Source organism: Ambystoma mexicanum, chromosome 2q (assembly GCF_040938575.1).
Source record: "Ambystoma mexicanum isolate Mex_15411 chromosome 2q, UKY_AmexF1_1, whole genome shotgun sequence".
Taxonomy (NCBI): domain Eukaryota; kingdom Metazoa; phylum Chordata; class Amphibia; order Caudata; family Ambystomatidae; genus Ambystoma; species Ambystoma mexicanum.
This window is the reverse complement of record NC_090924.1, coordinates 358,585,096-358,611,141: the sequence shown is the minus strand read 5'-3', so window position 1 is coordinate 358,611,141 and position 26,046 is coordinate 358,585,096. Positions and strand designations below refer to the sequence as shown.

The following is a 26,046-nucleotide window of genomic DNA, read 5'->3' as shown; positions in this document are numbered from 1 at the left end:
GATATGGTTGGACTAGTTATTAAAAGTTATAAAAGTTTGGAACAGTTTGCATATATGTTTGATGGTTTTACGAAGTGATTTGTTACTACCAATGCTATTCTAAAGTGGAACTATGTGTATGCTTGGAGTTATTTGTACCTCACTAAAACCCTCCTTAGAATAAGCCTGGCTGTTTGCCATTCTACCAAACCTTTGTGTGGTTAAGCAGTGTAACCCTGTTCACCTAAGGTGGACTTTTCCCAGTTCTGTCACAGGTAGCTACTCGTGTAAAACTCCCTAACATGATTTTAAAAAATCAACCAGTTTTACTTTTAAAACACATTTTCACTTACCTTGAAAAGGACTAAGTTATTTTTTTACTTTCTAAAAATCATTTTACCCAATGTCGAAAACATGGACTAAATCCCACTTCAGTGTGGCCTGCTCCAAAGGTTCATGTCCCAATTTTGGTAGAAGGAAACATTTTATAGAGTACAATCCACTGCCTCCCTTGGTCTCTGTACCAATCTGTACCTGATGTTCATAAGATAGGGGTCTGGCAACTCGCCAGATGTCTTGGATTGACTCCTATGATTCTTCACCATTGACTGCACTGGCTAGGGCTGATGTTTTTCACGATCAGCGCTCAAATCTGAGCGATACGCGAAGTTGAGATAAACTCAAAGAATCTCTCTTGATGCAGGGTCAAAGAAAATAAGGTGTATTTTCTAGTACTGACTCCACAGGCAACCACGGCTCAATCGATCCTTTTAGTGAGGGAAGGGGATATGCACCACCTTATGAGTATGTTGATGATTCAAACTATTTTGCCCTACTTTGTTTAGTCCGCCGGTGCAAGATTCTGTGTCTCCCAAGATTTTTTTTTTCCCCTTCAACACCAACATTTGAATGTAGCGTCTTGGGCTCCTCTGCTCGCTCATTGCCTTCCTCTCCTATACTGGCTCATATGTCTCTTCTTTTCTATACAAATATATAAGTAACCAGTCATCTAGTCATTAATGTTTGCCACAATTTTAATTTTACAAGCAATCGCACCAAAGTGAAATTATTCTACTTTGGTCCCCTTTGATAGTATGGCTTACTGCCACTATCGTTTTTGACTTGAAAAATTGTTAATTGTTCGGGAGATTGTTCTTGGGTTTTATTTCTATGACTCTATTTGTGTTATGTTGGGATTTATTGTACAGACAGCTGCCATTTGTATAGTTTCCAGGCACTCTTGTGCGCAGTGCTCCAGATAAGATTTGAGGTGGGAGTATTTTACCCATGATTTTTCAAATTGGAGAGAGAAAATGCAATTTCAAGAGTAAAAATGAGTTTTCTCCTCTGCAAGAGAGTTAAACTTATCCAACACATACACCCAATGCATGCGTAAAATCAGACCCGTAGACCAAAAGTGTTGTAGATCAAAGTTGTCTGGCTTGTGCAGAGCCCTTCACTCCACATGCAAATGGCACATCCCATCTGAGTACATAGTAACAGCACATCACTCCACTTGATAATGGCATATATCCTCCCTGAACATGCTAACTACGCATCTCCTCTTGACACATACTAACGAGTACGACATGTGCTCTGTGCACATGGTAAAATCTCCTTTCAGCATTTTCAGAGATGTGCTGTTAGCATTTGAAGAGCAAATTTGTGTAATTTGCATGTGTAAATTGCACCTTTACACTGTGCGCATGCTAACAGCACATCTCTATGCATATGCGAATGGCAGACATTGTTTTCACGTATTGATGGAACACGTTCTGTTTAGCAAGCCTGATATTTGCACACATTGACAGGACATATCTCTACCCATAGTGACCTAAAATCTCTTCTCTGTGCATGATATTGGCACATCTCTTAACGCCTGCTAATGTTGCATCGACTCTGTGCACATACTAGTGGGACAGCGCTCTGTACATGCGTGCTAACTGCGCGCATGTGCAGAGGAGATGTGCATGCTGACGGCATGCCTTCTGTACGCACATGCTAATGGTACATACCATCTCTGCACATGCTAACTGAACATCCCATCCCTGCATGTACTAACTGAACATCCTGTGCAGCGATTGGATGTGCAGTTAGCATGTGCAAACTCCACATCTTGTCTCTGCACATGCTAACGGCACATCTCGGAACTGCATGCTAATTGCACTTCTGTTCCAGGGCACGTGAAAATGACACATCTTTACTAAGTACGTACTATGGAGACATTTCTTCTCTGCGAGTGCTAACGTAGCATCTCCTCTGTCCATGCTATAACGGCACATTTCCTATCTGCCAGTCTTAACGGCAGGGCTCCCTTCTGCACAGGCTAATGTTGGCAAAGCACATGCTAACGTGGCAAAGCACATGCTAACGTTGCATCCAAAGAAAGGGTGGAAAGCTACCGGGCAGAGGGCGGCCTGCACTTACCAAGTTCCAATTACCGGATACAGCCTTGATGGATGTGTTGCAGAGGGAAGACTGCAGGGGAGTTGCTTCTTTCTTACAAGAAATGCATTAATGAAGAATGACCGTTCGCACAAGTTACGATCAGTGCTGGAAATGTCCAAAATTTACTGGGGCCAAATGTACCCCATTTTCCCCCCTCCCCTTTCCTTATTCAGCTTGACTCTAACATGTCCTCACCAGCCCCCACCACAATGTCCAACAGTGCTCCCCTGGCATTCTGCTCGGTTTTGCTGTAATAAATCAAGTACCATTCAAAATGGGATAAACTGTTACCACAGTGCTTAAAAGCAGAAGGAATTTGGCTAAAAGTGCTATGCAAGAACACATGTGTTAGGGAGAATTCTCTGTTTAGGCTGAATTTCCCTACCTAGTGAGTCCCCCAGCAGCTTTGCTGGATTTCTGGGGTTTAATTTTTTTCTCCTGCCAAGAGTGAGACTCTTTTACCCTCACTCTTGGACATGTTGAAGTGTGTTTTCTTGGTTAAACCTTGTGTTGAATGGGCTATGGGGTCTTTTACTCCATAGGGCCTCATGTATTTTTGTGATGTGGGTCACACAGCACCCTCTGTGCCGTGACCCAGGGGTGTCCTAGGGACTCCCCAACATAGACTCCATACCCTGGGACTGACTACTGTCTCCCAGGGCATGTAAAGTCACCAAAGACTTTGCTAGTCTTGAATCCTGAACAGAACCAGTACAAACCATCATATTGTGGACGTACTGGCTGGGGCAATTCGATTGCCCCAGGGTCTGTTAGTCGAGGGGGCACGTCTCCGTCCCCCCTGATCGAGTTTTGGCTGGTGGCAGTGGAAACTACTTTTTATATTCGACCGCGAATATTTTCCTATGGGATTTCCCATTGTTTTAGGCTAACACATTTAATTATTTATTTACGGTAGCCTTAAACATACCGCCGGTTTATATCTTTATTTTTATAACTCCGGTTGGGACTTTTTGCCAAAACTTGATTCTAAAATGGCGTTGGTGTTCGCCTCTGTAACTCTGACCCAAAGTGGAGCCCTTTGTTCCACTTTTGGCGGGCTTCTCCACAGAAGCCCTCCAAAGTGGTGCCACTCTGTCTGGGGTACTTAGGAGGGGTGGAGGGGGATTTAGGCACCCTGGACTGAGTTACCTTGGTAACTCAAGTCGCACTCCGTCCTGATTGGCCCAAGTGGTGAGCCGCCCGGCTCACCACTTAGCATGTTTGAGTGACAGCTAGGCTGGGTGAATGGGGGCTTGCTGCATAAAAGCAGGGCTTTGGGGACTGGGACTTCAGAAGTCGCCACAGGACCAAGAATCCGACGAGGGAAGAGCTGAGCCGACCTGCTTCGACGACAACACCCGGTGGAGCCCTGCTGAACCGTCTCACCACTTTTTCCCGACGACCGAGGAGAACTCTTAACGGAGTGGCTCCTTCCCTTGACTGGTGGGGACAACCAGTTTTCGCCTTCTTTCCGTTCTTTTGAGGTATCTCGTGGCCGCCTTGCCTGTGCCAAGCACCCCGGCATCCGGAATACCACACTTTACCCCCATACCGCGAAAGTCGGTACCAACCCTTTAACCGGAGGACTCCGCGGCTGGTTTCTTCCCGGGCAGTGCTACGACCTTTCTCTTCTGCTCTTCAGCGAGATATTCTTCTCCCCTGACCGACGTCGAGCCTTGCTGTCACTGCCTGGAACAACTGCCCCCGCTGGAGGATCCTTCCCGCTTAAGGTACTGTGTTCCGCCTGGCTTCCCTTGCCACCGACTGTACGGGGTAGATTTAGTCCCCGGCTTTCGAACCTGGGAGTGCCTGGGACACTTTGGCTAAACTTTCTGAGCCACTCTAAACTCTTTTTGACTCTTTGCAAGACTTTGAATCTCTAACTAACAGTGTGATCTTGGGCACATTTTCGCTCCGGCTACTCTAAGAGTGGGCCCTGCCTAGTGACTTTTGCTCACCTGTGACTTTATTCTTCTTTAAGCCTATTGCAAGTGTTCTGGACCTTAGAGTGGTGTGTCTAACCTATTTCTGCTTTTTCTCTCCCTTTCTTGGAAACTACTAGAGTGTCATCTAACGTTAAGCACTCACCTCTGTTTTAATTAAGTGGTGTTAACCTAGAGTTGTCTAGATAGGAGAAAGGATTGAATTTACTTTCAGTATAACTGTGTTGAAGTGTTTTTACCATATTCGTTGCTAGAGTGTTTTTTTTACTTATGTGTGTTTTTAAATAAATAACTATATTCTTTTGAAACCAAGCTCTGGTCAGTGTTTGCTTGTGCTATTGTGTGTTGGTACATATTGTGTATACTTTGCATACTGCCTAACTCTTCTTGAGAGAAGTCTGACTGCTCAGCCACAGCTACCAGGTAAATCTGGGTGGTACGGACTGCTACCAAAGGGGTTTACTGCTCTACCTGTAGTCTTAAATCTTTTGCAGTGTTCCCCAAGGGAACTGCACAGGTTTCTGCCTAACAACATGTTAGTGGCATAGCCTCCGTACACATGCAGCAGCACATCTCCTCTCTGCACATGCTAACTGAGCATCTCCTTTCTGCATGTGCCAGTAGCACATGGTCTCCCTGCATGTGCTATTGGCAAATATATTCAGTTCAGGCTAATGGAACCGTTCATCCCTGCATGGGGTAATGGCCCATCCCTCATGGTATAGCCCAACAGCAAGCGCATGTCTTACTACAGCCAGCATAACTTTATAAATTATACATTAGAGCAGTTTTGCAATGAGCCATGGTGTAGCCAGTAAAGGAATAATTGCAGAGCAGATGTGTCGGCTCCAGCCCCTTTATTTCAGCACTTTGAGGGGCGAGGTGGGGGTGGCTGGTGGCTTGTGAGAGTAAGCCGACCTACCTGACCTCCCTCCCATGCAGGGGCGCAACAAAAGCTACATTTTGAGGTGGGGGATTAAGTCGTGATGGGAGGGGCCACTTCAGAAAATAGGCAGGGAAAACTTGGAGGCTCTGCCCCCACTGTTCTAACCCCAACCCCCATGGTCTGGTGTGAGGACCAACTATCGATTAGTATATTTTAAAGCGCAATATGCAGAGAGGTGATGGAAGACTTGCTTTAAAGTTTTACTGCGTTTTTTCAAGTACATTTTTCTGAACACACACAGTAAATCTTTAACACCGCCAGTTTCGTGTAAAGGCTTCCTTCACCTCTCTGCCTATCCAAAATGCAAGTGCGCACATCCAGAGGTGCCCCTAGGCTAAAATTTAGGCGGGGGCTAACCCTTCAAATGTTGGGAGAGGCACTAACTTCAGAGACTGTGGAGGAATGGCAAACTTACTTGTGTAGGGCATCTAACATCATTACTCATTGTAAGAAGACTATTCTAGTGCAGCTTCAATGTCACAATACGTTAACTGCTCTTTCCTTTGAGTCTGAAACACCCAGTTCTTGCAGAACCTGAAGGTCCTAGAAAGTGTGAAAATGGCAGATGGTGTGCAATGAAAGACTCCATATCATAGCATAACAGGACATTGCAGAGTGTGGGGCAGTACTCTGGACAGCCCAAGCACCTTCAGTGGCTGGGAGCAACAGGGAGAACATGTAATGTTGGTTCTACCCCAGTACGCTATACTAGAATCTCTGGTGCACTGACTGGCTGGTGAGACTGTCTGCCTGTCAAATCCAGTGTTACAAGAATGGGGGAGGGCCAGTGCAGCAATAATGCAATTCTATGCAGCAGTATTGGTGCCACTAGCAGAGCAGCACCAGGGTATACTAATTTGTCCCTACACTTATTAAAACTGTCCTATTGTAAGGGTGTAAACTTAATCATTTATAAGCACTCCAATTGTTGCAATTGAAGTCAGGTGACATTACATTATTTGCCCAGCATCACACACTTACGCTAAACTGCGAAGCTGGGATTTTAACCAGCTCTTTCAATTTGGGCACAGCCACCTTCTTCCGGGTTTTACTTGGAACAAATATTTAAGTTTTGGGTGTCAAGACCTACAATTATACTGACCTCTAGAGTTTACTTCCAAAATAAACAAATTGCTTAGTAAAGCATTATGACAACCTGTAAATCCTTATAGCAGCATTTTGTGCCAAAATAATATCACTGTACCTTTTATTTTCCACACCCTGAATGGAAAACTATAAGATGCAAAAGGCAAAACATCCTGATTTACCTGCTTTATTTTCAGTGCTTTAAAAACGCACACAAAAATAAGTTGTGCCATAAACTCACTTAGGTTTGGAGATTCGTCACAAACCTCCAGCGTGTTATGTATGGTTAAAGAACATTCAACTAAGGACATCAAAGCAAACTTTACTTTTTAGCATATCAAGCTATTGGACTTTATGGGTATGAACACATTGCTTTTAGTCTCAGGTGGATAGCTCGGCGGCAACATGCTTGACTTGAAAGCAAGACGACACGGAGCAACACAAGTTTGATCCCCGGGTCCGTGCTTAGAAATCTCTGGGTATTAAGCACGTTATAAATTACCAATAACAATTACTGTCAGAAAAACACACATACAAACATAGGTTCCGAGATCCCTGTTACAACATATCCTACCTCCTCAGAACCCTTATATGTGAAAATAAATTACTTAAAAGTACTCTGCAGAAAGCGTTTACTTTGGAATATAACCTCGGCCTTAAGACATCGCCCTCCCATATATCATGAGTGACTTTTAAAGGTTTGTGCTGGGGGGGGAGGGGGTCTTTGGCAACATGAAAAAAAAAGTAACATCATCCAAAATCTCCAAAAATACTTAAAGAAGAGGACAGACATTTAAAAAGAGCGGAGAACGAAATGAAATCCAAAAGTTATTCTTGCACAGAAAAGACGATATTATTCAGACAGATGAAAGTGAGAAAGAATTGAAAAAAAGGCATTGTTGCAAACCCATACTGGCGCACAGCTTTATAATCCACCCCCTGCTGACACAGTTCTTTGACCCCGTCTGTTATTCAGTTTGGCTTTGGAAGAGGACTGCCCACTAAACCAAACCATCACCACGTTCCGTGCAGGTTTGCATGTGTGATTAGTGATTTCTCGGTCCAATAACTCCCTGACATTACAAGTGGCATCCAGTGAGTATGCTGCAAAATGGCTGAGCGCTAGTATACCTTTCCAAAACACATTACAACTTTTTCACGAAGCAGACCTCTTTCAATCAATGCGAAACATGTCTGTGTGTAACCTGTGTGCCACCCAGGCTCAGCATGCAACTTTCCATAGCATACTGGAGGCGCTACAATGTGCAGTGCCAGAGACGCTTTAAAGAGCAGAGTGCACAGATGCACGGACACACTCCACTCAGTCCGGGTCGGTAGCTCACGAGTTAGGCACTTGCCTCGGGCCAGCGTAGCCTTATTTTACCGATGTCAATGAATTGGGCCTTAAGCACCTAGCATTTGCATTTCAAGGTGGGTGAATTTGTGTGGCTGCGGCATTAAGTGCTATATAAAATCAGACTATTAAGTCATTCCAAAAAGACTGTAGGCAGGCGGGTGACTTCATAATCCAGTAGAGGATTTTGAGGTTTGTAATGTACTGCACACCTCGCCTCAGCTTTTTGGCATTTACCTCCTCTCTGCCGGACCCACAAAAAAACGCATCCTGTCCGCCAGGGCGTTATATTTTACTCTTAAAACTCTAAGAGCATAAGACGCATATAGAATAAATAATTAATTGACATGTAGTCCATATAGTTGCACATCAATTTTTGGAGAATATTCACAGTTATGAACGTGAACTTGAAATGCGAAACCTCGCTCTGTTTTAAAGCGTCCCTGCTGCTCACCTTGGCTGATTTTGATGTTGGTTTGAGGAAAGGCTTGTGAGGAAAGGAAAGTTGCGAGAAGGGCGAACACGTCCCAGCTGCCCAGAATGACTAGCGGATGTGAGGGCGGGTGGCCGTGCCGAAGAGGGTCAGTGCGGGGCTGCTCAGCTCACTTCACCGAAGTAGATGTCAGCTAGAGCACACACCGCCGCACCCTCCCTGGAAACAGCAAGTTTGCAAATGGGAAGGGAGGCCGGAGAGGCCCTTTGCGATGTTATGCGCCGTATCCCCCTGAGGAAACGGGCATACGCGTCACCAGAGCTGGCTGCTAGCCTGATTATCCCCAACACCCACTTGGCGCCCAGAAGTGCCATGGTGCGCTTTCCCTTTTAAAATAAGAGGAGGAACATGTCAGAAATGCGGTTTATTTGACTTAATTAATGTACATGCCGTCAAGGCAGTTTCTTTTTTCAAGTGAAACTGAGAAGACTTTTAAAACTATACAAGGATTGCAGACACTCTTTAGTTGAAGTGGCAGACACGGGCAATACACGGCTTTGGAATGACACGTTGTACGATTTAAATTAGAGAAGTTGCACATGACATGGGCCTGATTTTCCGAATCTGGTTTGCATCCATTTATCATTGTTGTGCTTGCACGGGGCCTCCCGCTCCTGCCCCCTCTGTTAGTCAGCTTCATTTTATGCATCCTTGAGAATAGATAGTTCTGTGAAGGGCACTTCTCTAATCCAGCACGTTATAAATAACCTATCATATCATATTGTGTTGCTCGCTTGCTGTGCTGCTGACAAAAACACTACAGTGCCATCTAGTGGTGGAAAGTATTTTTTTAAATAAAACAAAGCGTACACGGTACGCAGTAGAAAATCAAGTCATCCGTATTGACCATAATTGCGTGCGTAAAAAGGCACGATACGCAACTTATCTGGAGGGTTGCGTGTGCATATGAAAGGAGACGCTCTGGGGCGGGGAAGGTGGTTATTTGGTTAGGAGGGGAGATGCATCATCCTTAGTTTACAGTGGTTTTCTTTGGAGTTGGACTGGCTCACCATATGTAGCATAACCGGAAACAATCGAGGGTGCTCTTTAGAAGGTGAGAGCTGGTTTAAAGTTATTTAACCCTTTTTAAAACAATTTTTTAAACTGCGCTAGCTCACCACTATAGCGGTCTCCAAGGGTGTAAAGCTTGTCGAAGTTGAGGTGGTTTAAGTCCCGCCCACGGACAGCTGGACCTTAGTCTACAGGAAAAAGTTGGGATACAAGAAGAGGTGTGTGGAAACAAAATCTGGGGCTTGGCATGAGATGTGAATGTAAGTGAGGGATGTATCGGCGAAGATTGCAATATTGTACATGCATATGTAAAGTCTGGGTGCGTGGGGGGGGCTCTGTGCTTGGGCTATCCGAATTGTTATAGGCATGATTGACCAGGGTCATCCAAATGGATGGATTGTCTAATGTCTAGAAAACTAGGCTCCCCAAGGCCGAGAGCAAATGTCCCAAGTACATGTGTTGCTTATGAGGAAATTTAAATGCACACATCTCTAAGCTTGTATGATTTGTTTTATTTGTGCATAGGAAAGCAATGCAACATATTCACATGTTAGTTAAATAACCTTTCAGAATAGTTCTCACATGCTCATCAAATGTTCACACAAATTCGCAACATCCAACTGGATTTTGAGGCTCCAGTCCCTCTGAGAATAAATACCCCCAGTCGCTACTCCTACGTCACGTAGCCATCAATTGGCTAAGGTTAACCAATAGAGCTAAGTAGGTTGTTTGCACAAAGGGCTGCAAAGGTAAGGAGGACTCAAAGGTAACCTAGTGAGAGGACTTAGAAAATGAAATCATGTTGCAAAGCTTCGTTCAATTGTAAATAAGATTGCTTAGGTGAGTAGTGGAATGTTCTCTTCTGGATGTGCAATCTCTGCACGGGGCGCCCTACCGTCATGATAGAAAGGAATCACTTCATAGTGGTGACTAAGGGAACACCCAATAGTTTATCCCAGCCACTGGTGGTTTTCATACATCGTGGTGCGTTGGGGGGACGGGACCAGGTTCTAACAAGAATGAAAATTCCAACATAGTTGCCAGAAAGCCAGAAGGATGCGGTTGCTCAGTTTCAAGGGTCAAGTGGCACAGGCAACCCCAATGTGTTAGACACACTAAAACCTTACGGGACAACTGATCTAGGCGTTACATTACCATAATGAGGAACAAGCACCAAACACGTGGCCACCTGGGTTCTTGTTGTCCAAAAGATACTGGTGAATGGTCATTTATCCTAGGGCCGATTTGAGCATTTGATATAGTTCTTAGTGAAGGGGCTTAGCTTTTATGCTGAACTAGAGGGTGTCCCTAACCTCAAACTAACCTACACCATTCAAAAATTTGGTGGCCAGCTAATGATTACTGGTCACCATATACCAACTTTTGCCTTGTTCACCCAGGTACATTTTGGTGAAGTCGAGAGAAATCCAATGCCACACCGTCCTTTGTGATTTTCGAACTGAAGTGAACTTGCATGGGTCATTCCAGGTCACTACCCGATCATCCAAGAGCAACAAGGAAGTATTGTGAAATCCAGAAGCCAGGCAACTGTAGACTCTTAAGAGCCTTGAATGAAAAAAGGCTTCTTGTGAGCCAAAACGGCTGCCACTCGTACAGCAATATGTTAACGTATTCTACCACCAATCAGTAAAGTTGTCAAAGTATGGTTACTGACTAAAGCCCCTGGACAGTTGCTCCCCGCATGAAAGCGATTTGGGGCCACAACAGTCAGGGGCCCAGTGAGGTCTGGTTCTAACTCGCTGGTGAAAAAGGACCAAAGCTTCACAGATCCAAGGCAAAAAATGTAAACGGCTTAGAGTGCCAAATGCTGTCAGAATATCTAGACACTTTTGTAACACAAATTAGTTTTGATTTCTGCGGACTCATGTGTTATTTGCCAACAGGCTCTATAATTGATATTTTACTGGCACAGCACACTTCACATGATCTTGGACTGAGTATAGTACATAGGGAAACACATGCCTAATTCACAACGGGATTCGATGCAATTCATCCAACTACGCTGTTTTAGATGGGCCCGAGCTAAAGCTATGCAAACATTAAAAAAAAATTGCTGCCCGAGAAACCTCAGCCCAAAGGCTTATTATTTTGGTGTATGTTAGACAAACACATTTTGAGGATGACTGCCTCTTTATTGGAAATGCGTAATTTGGCCATTTGGTAGACACCTTACACAGAGGCTTGTATTTCAAAATCTTTGGACCTGAAATAGGTTGTCAAGGTGAACTATCTACAATGATTACTGCAGCTGTATGACAAAGCAAAGGACGTAGCAAAATGTTACTTTTCTTAAATTATCTTACTAAATGCCTCAATCCCCTTTGTTATGTTAGAAGCTACAGATCTGGGCTAACTTGGACAAGTTTACATATTTGCTTAATATAGATACTACAGATGCCTTTCCCTTTGCTGCTGGGTGTTAAGGAAGTGGCATTGCAACAGCTCCAAGTTGATACACATTTGAAACTCCTTCTTGGGCTGTTAATATAGCTGTGGACATGAGATATGCGAGGATAGACGAATCCAATTTGTACCCAGACTTTGAGGAGGAAGTGCTGGATTTCCCATTTGGTGGTAAAACCCCATTTTCACTTATTACCAATGAAAGTTTTAAAGGTTGCAAGAATGGGGTAGTTACTGCCAAGTCCCTTCACTCCCTTATGGTTTGTTCCTCTTCTAGGGCATTGTACACGCCACTAGAAGCTTTTAAAGGCCACTCAAGCTGCAAAAGACTGCTTTCGCTGTTCCAGAAGAGAATCAAAGTGCATGGGATACCAGGCAATCTGCCCTGGCCACTGCAACTTGCAAGAAAATGCTTGGACTGTTATGTCTAGCGAATCTGGTTTCAATCATGAAACACACTTTGTCAGTTGCAGGGTCCCATCCTTTTCACACTATTTGGTGAAGATAGCCCAGTAGTGCATATTACAAGTCTTCATTTGGTGGTGGTGCACACAAACTCTGTCACAATTCCCTCTGGCTTCCTCAAAATTACTTTAAAAATGTCCATTTGAGTTCTCTGTAGAAATGTACACTGCTTGAGATTCATGCATAGAGCGGGTTATGGAAAACCAGTCATAATTGTTCCCAAATAATTAAGCAAAATTGAACTGTTTAGATGTGTTTTGTATGGTGGAAACCTTCCAATTGATGACGCTTGCTCAAATTCTAGAGGTGCTGCAGCATTGGGGGTTGGATGGCATTCAAAAACCGTTCAGGAGTATGTCCCTTTTGATCTGAATGAAGCACTGATGCATTTTCCATAGGCACTCTGTGATTGCGGCCTGTCTTTGTCAGAAGAGTCCAATTGTACAGTTTACTTGCAAGATTGGTTGATTAGTCTCCCATCGGCAGATTGGATTGCACTATTCTCCATCATCAGAGATTTTGCAACACTGTGGACCTGGAATTTTTTGTCAACCAATCCAAGTTGGCATTTTGCGTTCCTCGAAGTTTTCAGTTTATCCGGGTCCATCTGGATCATCTAAAGCCTTTCCTCCCAGGGATAGAATAATGTTCCTACAGAACACTGTTGGCTACTTCTGAAGTAATCTCGGCATCATGGCCTGGTGATTTCCAAAATGTTTAGGCCAAGTATACCAATCTGGTACCTAATTTGAGAGTTTGAAAATTAGATGGCTTTTAAAAATCCTGATTACTCCTAAATTGCTGATCTCCCTTCGTGGGTGGTTGTTCAAAACAATCTTAATGGGGTGCCTTTTCATCCCCTTTCTTAACTAGATACTGCAGACATCTCTGAGTAGGGCTACACATTCCATTGTCTGCATCGGGGGTACCGCTAATATTTCCTGGGGGACCAAAATAAGTGGTTTGGTGTAATGACTGGCAAAAACCTTAAGCAAGTCAAGTGAACACCACTATTGCAAATGTAGTGGGGGGGAAAGCAGGGGTGTTCTAGTCTCAAATAGCAGTTCCTAAAATCAGTGACAAAAGTAATATTGATGACGCATGAAATTATTTCAATACCGCGGTATGGCGGTTCTACCAAATAATTTATTGCTATTCGTGCCATATGGTGCATTTTGATGTACATTGGCATGTAACATTAGTAATGTATGAAAGGATCCAAGACTTTAATTCGTAGTGCGCTTTAGGAGTTCTCCCACAGAGTATTTGTGAAAAAGAAATGTTGCCAAAGTGTGAGCCACAACCCAGAGCACAAATGTGGTGGGATTTGGAAACAAATTGCAGCAGTTCAACAACTTCCCAATGTTTTGTTGTGCTTGGAAGCGGATCTACTGTTGGGTGTCCCCTTGGTCACCTTTTGTGCAGTCGTTCCTACGGGTGAAGGGCTCAAAAGTAAAGTGCTTGCTCACCGACTTAGCCAACAACCTTTTTTTATTACACTTAGAAACTGGAGCAATTGAGTATGGAGTGCCATAAAACAAATTATTAAACCATGCATACAAGGCATTACATTTGGTGACTAAATGGTGAATATGAAACCAGCATTCGATTACATTACTGGAGCATTTGAGGCTATAGATGCATATGGTGGCAACACCTGCACATGTAATGCTGTACCTTGGAAAAAGAAAGTGCTACCTTAGGTGCCAACATAAAGAAATATTCAATTAAATAGACACAGCATATGGTTTCTCAATGTTTTTTCATATAGGTAATCTCATAGCACTTCAAAGGTTCAGTGGGGAAGCTGTTAATCGTGCAATCCTCATGTCACTCCTGCAGTGCCCGTCTTTGCAGCCCTAGCAGGTCAAAGGTGTTGTAAAGGGGGGGCACTACATATGGCACAAAGGGTTGCAAGTGGCATACGTTCGTATGAGTATCCCTGGTTTACATCTCCACACTCAATCTTTGGGACTCCACTAACGAGCTGTTACACCAACATTCTAATTTGTGTTTTCTCCTTGCCTTGAAATCCTTCTCCCTGTTGTCTCTGACCACTTTACCCATGGTCTGTCTGAAGAACAAGGAGCTACTAGCTCCATTTGCAAGAAAGCAATGTAGATTTGGAACTACGCACTTCTCCAGCATGGGGTCTGGCATGGATTCACATGCTCATGAATATTCCCCGTCAGGCCGGGAATCCTCGGTATAGAAAAAAATCAGTATCAGTTCTGTTTCTGATCTGTCTTTCTTAGTAGTAACCAATCACTGGTCTCTGGGTCATACTGCCCCCAGCCAATGACTGCCCTCTCCCTAAGCCCCGCCTCTGGCAGCCATCCTCAGGTTTTTCCCGCACGTTCAAGTGTTGGGAGACCGCATGCTGTAGCTCTCGAGCTTTTGCTGCGTTTTCACGCTTTTTCAGGAGATTTTTCTAATTTTTCGGTTAAATAGAGCCTCAAGCTCCACCGTTTCTACATCCGATCAACGGGGATTCGTTTTGGAGTTTTCTACTCCCCTCAAGGGTGAAGATTTCGTCGAGTTACGCTTTTGGAGGATTCCAGAAGTTCTGAGGCCTACCCCGGACATGGCCCAGGAGAAAGGAAGCTCGGGAAGCTGTTCAGGACCTGCCCTGGATGCCAGCTTCAGAATGTTTTCAAGGAGGACGAGCATTTGTTATGCCTCTACTGTCTCCATGAGGACAAGACGCACACGGAGAAGGACTGTGCGATTTGTGGGAACATGTCGGAGCGGACCATGAAGGATCGCCACCTCCGTCTCGCCAACTGGCTGGAAGGGAAGAGCCCGTCAGGCGAGAAGAAGAAAAAGAAGTCCGAGCGGTCTTCTAAGTCCTGTGAGGGCGCCCCGGCGACGGGGGCCCAACAAAAGGCCAAACACCGCGAGTCCGTGGGCACAGGGAGCGTCGAACGGTCGGGCTCCTTGGTTGCCAGGCAGGGCGCATCCTCACCGGCGCCATTAACCACGAGCCAACGCTCTGGCTCGGGTAAGAGGAAGTCCGAGAACCCGGCGAAGCTTCTGGAGAGGCCCCGGTCGATCTCGAAGATTCCGGCAGAGGGGGAGCGAGGCTCGGACCCTCCCCTCAAGGTGAAGGCCCCAGGCGTACAGAAGGTGACTATGGCCTTTATTCACCCTGCTAAGACCTCGATTGAGGATGTCGCAGCGGCCCTGGCTCAGCCTGTGGAGGCGACGCCAGTGGAGGCGACCTCAGGACCGAGTCTCCCTGCCACGGCAGAGGGGGGGAGTCTTTCAGGCCCATTGAGAAGACCCCCACGAAGTCCTCGTTGGAAAAGGTGGGGGAGGGGCAGGTGGCCATTGTGGATACGGACACGACCTCTGAAGAAGAGCTCATCGAAGTCGTGGAAGAGGCCCAGCCCATCGGGAGGGATCCCGGCGAGGACGACGAGAGCGACGGTGTCGCCGACGAGGTTCCTCAAGAGCCCTCGCGCCCGTCGTTACGGCGCCGCAGGACACTTCGGCGGCCGTTTTGTCAGCGATTCAGTCCTTATGCTCGGAGATAAGGACAAGGTTGCCCCTCCCCTCGACGGAGGTACCTGAGCCAGACCCGACGGGGGAACCGGAGCCAGGTCCTTCGGAAAGTCCACCGCATAAGAGGACGACGCATCCTATGCCACCTCTCCCACCTCTGCAGCCTGCTCTGCCTTCCCCGCGGTCTACTACCCATGGGGATGATGCAGGCACGGACACGGCTATGACAGGTACAGATGACGACGGAGGCGACGACGGGACGTGTCCCCCGTCTCCCACTGCTTGGGCGTCCCCCGCCCGACGAGATTGGATCCTTTCATGCCATGATTTCCAGTGCATCCGAGCTCTTCCAGCTCTGCCCAGAAGAGAAGGAAGGGTTCCTTTACCAACGGCGCAAGGCTAAAAGGAAGACGGTCCTTGCCGTACCACTTCTTGATGACATCTGGGATGAGGGGCTCTCCCGCCTCAAGAACCCTGCCACGGCGCCGACAAAGAGGGACCAGTACGAGAAGAAGTACTGGGTCCCTGACGCTGCCTCCTTGTGCCTTTGGGCGCAAACTACCCCGGATTCGGTCGTCGCAGCGGCAAAGAAGAAAGCTGGGGGGGCATCGGCCTCGACATCAACTTCCCCGCCGGACGGGGAGGGCAGGAAGCTGGACACGATGGGACAACGGGTCATCTCATCTGTAGCGACGACTATCAAGGCGGCCAACGCCCTGGCTATCGTAGCCCGCTACGACAGGGAGGCTGAGGCCCTTGAAATCCTACAGGAAGGTGAGATTACTTCGGATCACGGTGGCAACGGACATCGCCGACGCCGGTTTCCGTCAGTTGGGCAACAGCGTTTGCCTTAGACGACGAGGATGGCTCAAGGCGACGGATTTCCGCCAGGATGTACAAACCAAGGTTTTGGACATGCCCTTCGACAGGAACAACCTGTTTGGGAAGGCGGTTGAGTCCCTTCAGGCCATCAAGACAGACACGGAGACTGCCCGGGCACTGGGAGTGCTCCAACAAAGACGGCCGTCCTTTCGGAGCTCCGGAGGCAGACAAGGTGCCTCCAAGGGATCCGGCAGTGGCTCCTCCACGTACCGCCAAGCGTCAAGATCTTCGTCCCAGGAAGCCTACAGAGGACGCGGCAAGTCGGGTGGTGCCCGTCGTCGTCGACAGGGAGGTCAAGGAGGCAAGGGGGCCTCCAAACAAGATTGAACTGACCGTGGGGTCAGGCCCCCGCCGAAGCACCCCAGTGGGAGGCCGGCTGGCGAGGTTTGTCAGCGTGTGGAGTCAATCTCCACCGACTGTTGGGTGCTGGATGCCCTGGCCCAAGGGCACGCCCTCGAGTTTCAGAAGAAGTGCCCTCGCGTTCCACCCGTGGCCAGGAAGGAAAATCACCTCCCTCAACTACTGTTGGAAGTAAGGGCGATGCTCAAGAAGGGTGCCATCGAGCTTGTCCCAAAGAGGCTTCGGGGCTCCGGAGTTTACTCAAGGTACTTCCTCGTAAAAAAGAAGACAGGAGGATGGCGCCCCATACTGGACCTGCGACGACTGAACAAGTACATCAAGGCACAGAAGTTCCGGATGGTCCCCCTCCAGCACGTGCTGGGACAGCTGGAGGAGGGCGATTTCCTGTCTTCGTTGGGCTTGGAGGATGCGTACTTCCACATCCCCATTCTAAAAAGACACCGAAAGTTCCTCAGGTTCGTGGCCCAAGGGTGGCACTACCAGTTCAAGGCCCTCCCGTTCGGATTGAAGTCGGCGCCCAGGGTGTTCACCAAGTGCCTCGTGGCGGCGCGGCTGTGCCTACAGGGGATCCACGTCTACCCCTACCTGGACGACTGGCTCATCCGGGCAAGGACAAGGGAGCTCGCCGTGGAGCGCACTGCAAAGGTCCAGCTGCTCACGGACCTGGGATTCTCCATCAACTTTCCAAAATCCCACCTAGTTCTGTCGCATGTCGCCCTGTTTCTGGGAGCCAAGCTCGACACAGTGGCGCGGCTGGCCTCGCGTCGGAGGAAAGGACCAGGGCCATTCTGGGCAAGGTGCAGCGTCTGCTGGCCACGGACATGGCCAGGGTAAGATCTATCAAGTCCTTCCTCGGGATGATGTCCACCTGCATTTATCTGTGCGCCTTTGCAGGCTTGGATGCGCCCCTTACAAGAGTTACTGGACGCCTGCTGGGTCCAGTCGACGGGCAGCTTCGAGGACAGGATCCCTCAACGAGACGTTCCGTCAGGCGATCCGGTGGTGGGGTACCCGCTCATCTGTCGGCGGGCACGGACTTTCAGACCCCAGCTCACCAGGTGACGGTGACGACGGGCGCCTCCCTGGAAGGTTGGGGAGCGCACTTCGGAGATCTTCACGCGAGAGGCCTTTAGCTCCCGGAGGAGAAGTCACTCCACATCAACATCTTGGAGCTCCGCGCAGTGTTCTGGGCCCTCGGGTCTTTTCTTCCGTCCCTCAAGGGCAAGGTGGTGAGGATCTTCAACGACAACACCACCACGATGTTCTACATCCGGAAGCAGGGCGGAACCAGATGCCCCTGCCCTATCCAAGGAAGCCCATGATCTGTGGCATTGGGCCGTCGCCCAAGGGATGTTTCTGGTCCCTCTTCATCTGGCAGGAATAAAAAACATGATCTCCGACTCACTCAGCAGAGAGCTGCGCTCGTGCCACGAGTGGAAACTAGGCCAGGGTAAGTGGATCGACTCTTCGGACGATGGGGCGAACCCCAAATCGATCTCTTTGCGACGGCGATGAATTCCAAGTGCCGGAGGTTCGCCAGCAGGTTCCCCCAGCCGAGGAGCTTGGGCGATGCTTTCTCGTTCCCCTGGGACGGCCTATTTCTTTATGCGTTCCCTCGCTGCTGCTGCTGCTGCTCCGGCTCATCAACCAGCTCAAGAGGTCCCGGTGCAGGATGATCCTCGTCGCACCGGCGTGGCTGAGACATCTGGTTCCTGGACCTTCTGGACTTGTCAACGTCCACACCAGTCAAGCTGTCGACGGACGCAGATCTTCTCTCCAAAGAAGGAGGCGCCATTCTTCACCGCAACCCGGAGTCGCTGAACTTGCAGGCCTGGCTCCTGCAGCACTAGAGTTTGGAGGGTACGACATCCTGGCCGACTGCAGAGAGGTTCTTGCAAAGGCCAGGGCGTCCTCAACTCTCAAGTGCTACGGACATAAATGGAAGAGGTTCTCTCTGGTGCCGTGCACAGAAGATTAACCCTCTGCGGATTACGGCCCCTCAAGTATTGCCGTACCTACTGTCATTGGCCAAGGCTGGACTAGCTCACGCTTCCATCAAGATACATCTGGCCGCCATCTCACGATACACCAGAACTACGGGACGGGCGTCCTTGTGGTCTCATCGACTGGTGAAGGAATTTATGAAAGGATTGTTCCTATCATTCCCGCCGGTGAAGGCCCCTGCCCCGGCGTGGGAGCTCAACGTGGTGCTGACCAGGCTCATGGGGCCCCCATTTGAGCCTATGCATTTGGCACCGTTGAAGTTTCTGTCGTGGAAGACGGCGTTTCTCGTGGCCATCACCTCCGCACGACGAGTGGGAGAGATTCAGGCCCTATCTTGCAAGCCGCCATACTTGACGTTTCATGACACGAGGGTGGTGCTGAGGACGCACCCCTCCTTCACGCACAAGGTGCAGTCGGACTTCCACCTCAACGAACCCTTGGTGTTGCCAGTTTTCTTCCCGTCCCCTTCGTCGCCGGCTGAAAGGACTCTGCACTCGCTGGACGTAGCTAGAGCGCTGAAGTTCTACGTGGACCGCACGAAGACTTTTCGGAAGACATCACAGCTGTTTGTGAACTTTGGGACTGTGAATCAAGGGAAGGCTCTCTCGAAGACTTCCATTTCCAGATGGCTCTCCGGCTGCATCATGCACTGTCACCGGTTGGCAAACCGACCGCTGCCCGGCCGTCCGAGCCCATTCGACCAGAGCGATCACTGCTACCACGGCATTCCTGTGTGGTGTGCCCCTGCTGGACATCTGCAGGCTGCGACGTGGAGGTCGACGCACACCTTCACAAGATTCTACTGCGTCGATAGGGACTCCAGGGAGGAGTCCAGGGTCGGCCAAGCAGTGCTGCGCAACCTGTTCGCTTAAGGTGAGCTGGTGAGGAGGTAAGAGATGCTTAATGTTGAGTTATTGTATTGCTTAATGTTGAGCCTGTTGCCACCTCCCGTGGTTGTGCATGTGTACTGCTATGTATTCTCTTATTCATGAGCATGTGAATCCATGCCAGACCCCATGCTGGAGAAGAAACAAGTTACTTACCTGTAACTGTTGTTCTCCAGCATGGGTCTGGCATGGATTCACATGCGAACCCTCCCGCCTACCCCTCTGTGGCTCTTCACTTGGTCATACTGCCACTTTACATGCTACCAAATCTGAGGATGGCTGCCAAAGGCGGGGCTTAGGGAGAGGGCAGTCATTGGCTGGGGGCAGTATGACCCAGAGACCAGTGATTGGTTACTACTAAGAAAGACAGATCAGAAATGAAACTGATACTGATTTTTTTTTTTTTTCTATACCGAGGATTCCCGGCCTGACGGGGAATATTCATGAGCATGTGAATCCATGCCAGACCTATACTGGAGAACAACAGTTACAGGTAAGTAACTTGTTCCTTGTTTAGCATGACATGCCTCTGTTCATTTACAAAGCAAAAGCAACTGCATTGAGCAAACGTAATGACGGTCTGTGCCATTCAATTGCCCATTGTGGTCTCCCACAAACCATTTGCTGTGACCCAGAACTGTCTGCAGTCTGAGTCATGTCTGCATCTGGCCACAACTCCCCAGCACATGGAAGTTCCTGCTAGAATTGTTGAACTAGACCCTGTATGTCCTCCAGTTCTCTGTACACTCCTGATGCTAACCTTATCAAGCTGTCCTGACTTTGGTCCACCAGATTTGGTTTTCATATCTCCAAATCAGAGATGGCAAGTTTCTGGAACTCTGGCAACCATTGGTTCAGTTTTTCAGCAAAGAGGTTGCGTTCCTCCCGTGCTCTATAATCACTTCACTGAAGACCTTTCTACGTAAGCAGTTTTACTCTCATTTAGAAAGCACCTACAAGTGCTGCAAGAAAGGATTATTCTTGAAAGCAATACAAGAGCCAAATGGCTATGTTTTATTATTGGTCTTTGGATAGAAATTCTCCTTGCCACATAAAACAGTGTTCTTATTTGTCCTTTAATGGGTTTCTTCTGGATTCCTGCAAACATTACTTTTAGGCAGTTGCTATATACTTGATGCCTATGAATATATCCTTTTCTTTAAAGAAGGGATTAGGTGTTAGTAATGGTCTTAAATTGATCTTCTTAACTGAGAATCTACTCCTCAACAGGAATGCATTCTTGGGTCCATAGGCACAAAGTTTTAGTCTCTGGCCTCTTAACATAGGACATCTTTTTTAGAAGACCATTGTTGGTTGCAATTAGGCAACTTTAAAAAATGAGCGAGCTACAATTCTTTTAAATATCTTAACTGCTTTTAAGTAGGTACATTTAAGTGCATTTCCTTTTTTTATCCCTAAGCGCTTCACTCCAAGGTGTTGTAGATCTTTCAGCCTAGACCTCCAACTTCCTTATCTGAAGTGGAACAGAATCGGGGTGTAGGAAGGGCTCAAACTATATCTTGCGTATACTACGGCAGGGCTCAAATTATATCTTGCGCATACTATGGCTTTTTAGAACATCGAGCCACCTTTTTGGAAGATGTCCTCTGTAGTAAAAAGACTGCCGAACTACTGACCAGATGGATCATTTTCTGAATTTCTCCATTTTATGGGTTATTTGGCTGTCTCTTACCTCTTCCATGCCTGGCCACAGAAAAGGTGACATCAGTGGATTTTCAAAGATCCACCTCTGGAAATTGATGGAGCAGCCATGTGGTGTGCATATTGTTTTTTGGATGATTTAGTCGTCCGATTGATCCTTTAGAAAAGATGCATCTTTTGGCCAGCAGATTCTATGGAGTCTTTTTGCTTGAACCCATTGTGCCTTTGGGATCACCCCTCCCGCAGCTTTGATCTGTGCTATCTACACTCCTTCCTTTCCAATTGTTCTTGAACCAGAATTCCAGAGTAATGAAGAATTATAATTGTGATTCCACTATTCTCGTTACTTGCTCTCCTATCTTCACAACACCATTCTTCCATCACTTCACTCATTCGCCATACCAAGCTTGCTGTATAAAGGAGGGGGTGGGGGGAGGAACCCAACACATTTTTTATGAGATACGTTTCTGGGCCTGCCTGCAGTAACTGTGATCATTCCCCACCAATAGGGGGAGGAAGAAGTAAGGTAGGCAGTTATTTCTAATTATTTTGCTGCATTGGCTTTAGTCTCTGGCACTGCTGAAAGTTACTGCTGTTCAGGAAGAATTTCTTGTGCCTTAGTCTTTGAGACTTGATATGGGTCTGTCAACAACAGACGTATTAGTTGTCAATACGCAAGCCTACTCTCCCTGTAAGGATCCTTTTAGTTCTAAGTGTTTCTCTTCCTGCTTTTTACCCGCATATACTTTGGTATGTCTAATCTTTAATACCAACCTTTGGGTTGGAAATGTATTTTCTTTTTTCCTCCATTTTGCAAGATTTATGTGCACGAAATAGGACTGCCATACTGGAGGAATATTTGCTGTATGAGATTTTTTTAATTATTCCCTATTCGGAGTAGCACTTTTTGAAATAGACCGGCAAATACTTTTTGGAATGCATAAACCCATGCTTATGCCAAAGCATCTGCTGCTGCCATCATTGTTTCAGTTTGGAATGATCCTCTATTTTGTTTAATTTCATTTAGCTTTATTTCGACGATTATCATGAAAGCATTGCTCCAAAAACCAAAATTGCAACAAAATAAATCCATAAATATCGCACAATATTGCAATGCGTTTCAAATAAAAACACACTGAAAACACAATACATACAGCATAAAGGGCCACAATTCAGAATGTTAATGCATTGACATAATTATATTTTCGAAAATCCAGGCTGAATTTTAGAGCTTTTAAGTGTTGACCCTTAATGATATACAGCTGGACAGAAATAGACGGTTATTATGGAACATCTCCAAATAATGTCATCCTTCTTGGCAGAGCATATGTAAGACAAATTGAAACCACGTCTATACTGTCTCTTGTGGACAGTGACCTACTGAGCGTCAAGGCAGAGGGCCGAGTGCAACAAGCATTTGTCCTCGCCACTATTTCAGATACATAAGGAGTGTGGATGAACAAAGGACACAGAAATATGTTGTAGAGATTCTGGCCTTTGTTTATATGCTCTGCAAAGGTCAGAGCAATCTGGATCCCAGGTCATTGCTAATGCAGGTGTAGGAAAAATGCCTATTCTTTCATTAGGACTTCTGGCTTCTAACATAAAAGATGTGTACATGATCAAGATACCGCTCATAAAAAGGACACATTTTGATAGACAAATGGTAAAAGAAAACAGATTACTCTTTGCACAGTTAAATCTTTTTGTTTTGTTTGCCGTATCATGTATTTTCCTTTGATCAGTGCACTGGAACTTTTATTTATATATGCAGTATTAGTCCACAACTCTGCCTCCGATTTCATACAGACTGGTTTTTACAAGTCCAAACCAAGAGGTTTTTAATCTTTTTTTGATGAGGAGATAAAGCAATGGATCTCTATAGACGACCAATGCTTGTTGAGTTATAGCCAGTATAAGACCGGCTTTAATGCAACAATTGTTCAATCGGTAACCATCCTAAATCCTGGTAAATGGGAATAATTGGTGTGGAAAAGGAATTGCTTTAGGAATTTGTTTTCACTCCCCATCAGTGATTTTAGTTTTGGAAAAACCCCACTCTCTGCCAGAGTTGAATGCTCGTCTGGTTTTAGATTTGCAGACCCTTAATGCTGGCTTAATTAAACTGTCCCCTTTTTCACTGGCACATTTCAATACTGCGCCAACATTTTTATTCAAGATTAAATTGGATTTAACATTGGTCCAGCGAGGTTACTTTTCTGTTCAGTCAAAGGCCCACGTAATCAAAGTAAGACACTTCATCGATGGAGGAATCATTGAAACATAAATTAAAGCTCTTGGCCTTCTTTATATTCTCACAGCAAACCATGCATTTCCTTTTAGCAAAGGGAGCAATTTGTTTATTTAGGCCCTGTTTGGTTTTGGAGATTAAAATGACATCTTCAAATAATGAAATGCCCATGGGATGATTATTCAGACCGGGGGCATCATCTGCCAAATCTAATGTACTGAAAGCAATGTCACTAATAAATAGGTTAAATAGGGCAGGGGCTTAAATACGCCCCTGCCTTACCCTTTTTTCAATTGTACCCTTTTTTTCAATTGTGAGTGGATTTTGTTCTTTCGCCTATCGCACCATGGGGAACTTTAGCCTTGTCAGTTTAAAGGCGCATTGTGGCTTCCGGGAGGTTGTGATGTATTTCAAGATCTACTAGATTGTGCCATAGACCGCTCGTCTCGACTGAATCAAAGACTGTTTAGGTCAATGAAACACAAATACAGAGGTTTTTCTTAGTATGACAAATTTGACTATTAGAAATAATCTGGATACCTGACCTATTTGTTTTTGCGACATGCCTCTGCATGGAACTCCTGCAGAGTTGAACAACATATATTGTTCCATGGTTTGTGCAAACGTCACACTGTTGCAGACCATGCACTGCATAGATCATATGACCATAGCACCACCTGGCACCTGTTCATTCTTATCACCTTCTTTTTTGCAGGAGCCAGTTCGAAATGGAGGACTCTGGATGAGGCTTGCAATTGTATGGATGCAGTACCAGCTCTGCATCATTGTATCAGTTTGTCTGGACCCTCTATTTAAACGTGTCTAAAATGTTTTCCTGTAATAAATGTGCAAAACCTAAAACGTGGGTTTTACAAAATTCCTTGTTCTTTTTCTTATGATGTTAAGTTTGCATAAAAAGTTACATAAAGCAATGCCTGTAACTGAAGGGGGTTTAACGATGTGAAATACAGTTCCTTATGATAAGGATGACGTTACCTGGCTGCTCTTGTTTTTCTGTTTAGTTGTTTCTTTCACAATGATCATTGTTTTGAGAAGATCCAATGTTGGTTAATGGTTATAAACCAAAATGCATCAACGTGAGACTCTGCGTTTGCGCAATCCATTTCTGAGTGGTAAATACAAAATAAAACCTGTGTAGGCCAAAAGTGAGAAGACTGATATTTATTTTAGACCAAAAGCAGTTTTCAACGCTCTGAAAAATTGTGTATGTGTGTTTTAAGGATGGCATGGTATAAAAGCAACATCGACACACACAATCACAGTTCAAGGGTGTTTATTAAACTGTAAAGTGGGTGAGATAAAAGCCTAATCTAAGATGGGAGCAAGCTACGACCATCAAATAATAAGAATGCAGTTCTAGTGGAGTCTAGTCAAATAAAAAGGGCCTATACTAAGAACAACTATTGCTAATCATTACTGCTATGCTACAAAAGTGTGGGATAATGTTCACAAGAAAAGAGAAAAGTGTTCACAAAACGATGGAATGTTATGGCCGGGGTGTCTCTTGCCCACATTTTTAGCCCGGGACAAGGCGGGACTCTTGACCACAGCACACTTCTCTGGCACAAGTTCAGTTCCTTTTCACTATATCTGGGCCTTCTGTACCCAGGTTTCTTCTCATGCAAAGTCTCTTGCTTCAGAGGCCCGATATGCCAAAACAAAAAATCAAAAGTTCCTTCTGATAACATTCACATAGGGTGATTTTACTCTTCACCCTTGGATCCCCCTCAGCTGGGCTCCAATCCTTCTTTCAACATCAACCTCCCAAAGCACTTGCCAACTTAAACAGAAGGGCGATCTCGTCTCGCTGGGTCACTGTTAGCCTATGGCAAGTGCAGGCTTTACAAAATCACAGTTCGTACAGCGTTTCCCCCACTCAGCCGGGTGCAAATGCCAGTTTCACAATGGGCTTATTGTCAAAACTTTTACAACGTGTCAAGGACTTTTGATTGGACAAGGGGTTTTGCTCGACCTGGGTAGTACCACCCTGATGCTGGCGTTCACTAAGGCCTCTTAGTATTTGTAGTTTCTTACCCCTTTTTGTTCAACAGTCTTTGTTCAGGGGGCCGTGGCCAACAGCGCGATGCGGTAGACGTGCGCCTCTGGAGCTCCCGCTGCCATGGCCTAACATCCTGTTACAAACGACTACCTAAAACCATCTGGTGACCCCCAAAATATGATCGCCGGTGCGTGATACCCCAGGGCACGTCTGTGGCGAATTCCAGCCTGAAACGTGCCAGGACTGCAGAGGTAGGAGCCCGGGAAGGAGACGTTGGAGGGGCCCGACGACAAACCAAGATGGCCGCCGGAGCACTGGGCGTGCTTT

General features: G+C 46.4%; 1 protein-coding gene across 1 annotated transcript in view; it reads left to right on the top strand.

Moving 5' to 3' along the window:
- NDUFAB1 (NADH:ubiquinone oxidoreductase subunit AB1) overlaps positions 1–24,865 on the top strand; it is a 152,401-nt gene extending 127,536 nt beyond the window's left edge. The window contains exon 5 of the mRNA XM_069647384.1: positions 24,415–24,865. The gene's annotated coding sequence lies outside the window, so the exon portion shown is untranslated. The remainder of the gene's footprint in view (positions 1–24,414) is intronic.
- The last annotated feature ends 1,181 nt before the right edge of the window (positions 24,866–26,046 follow it).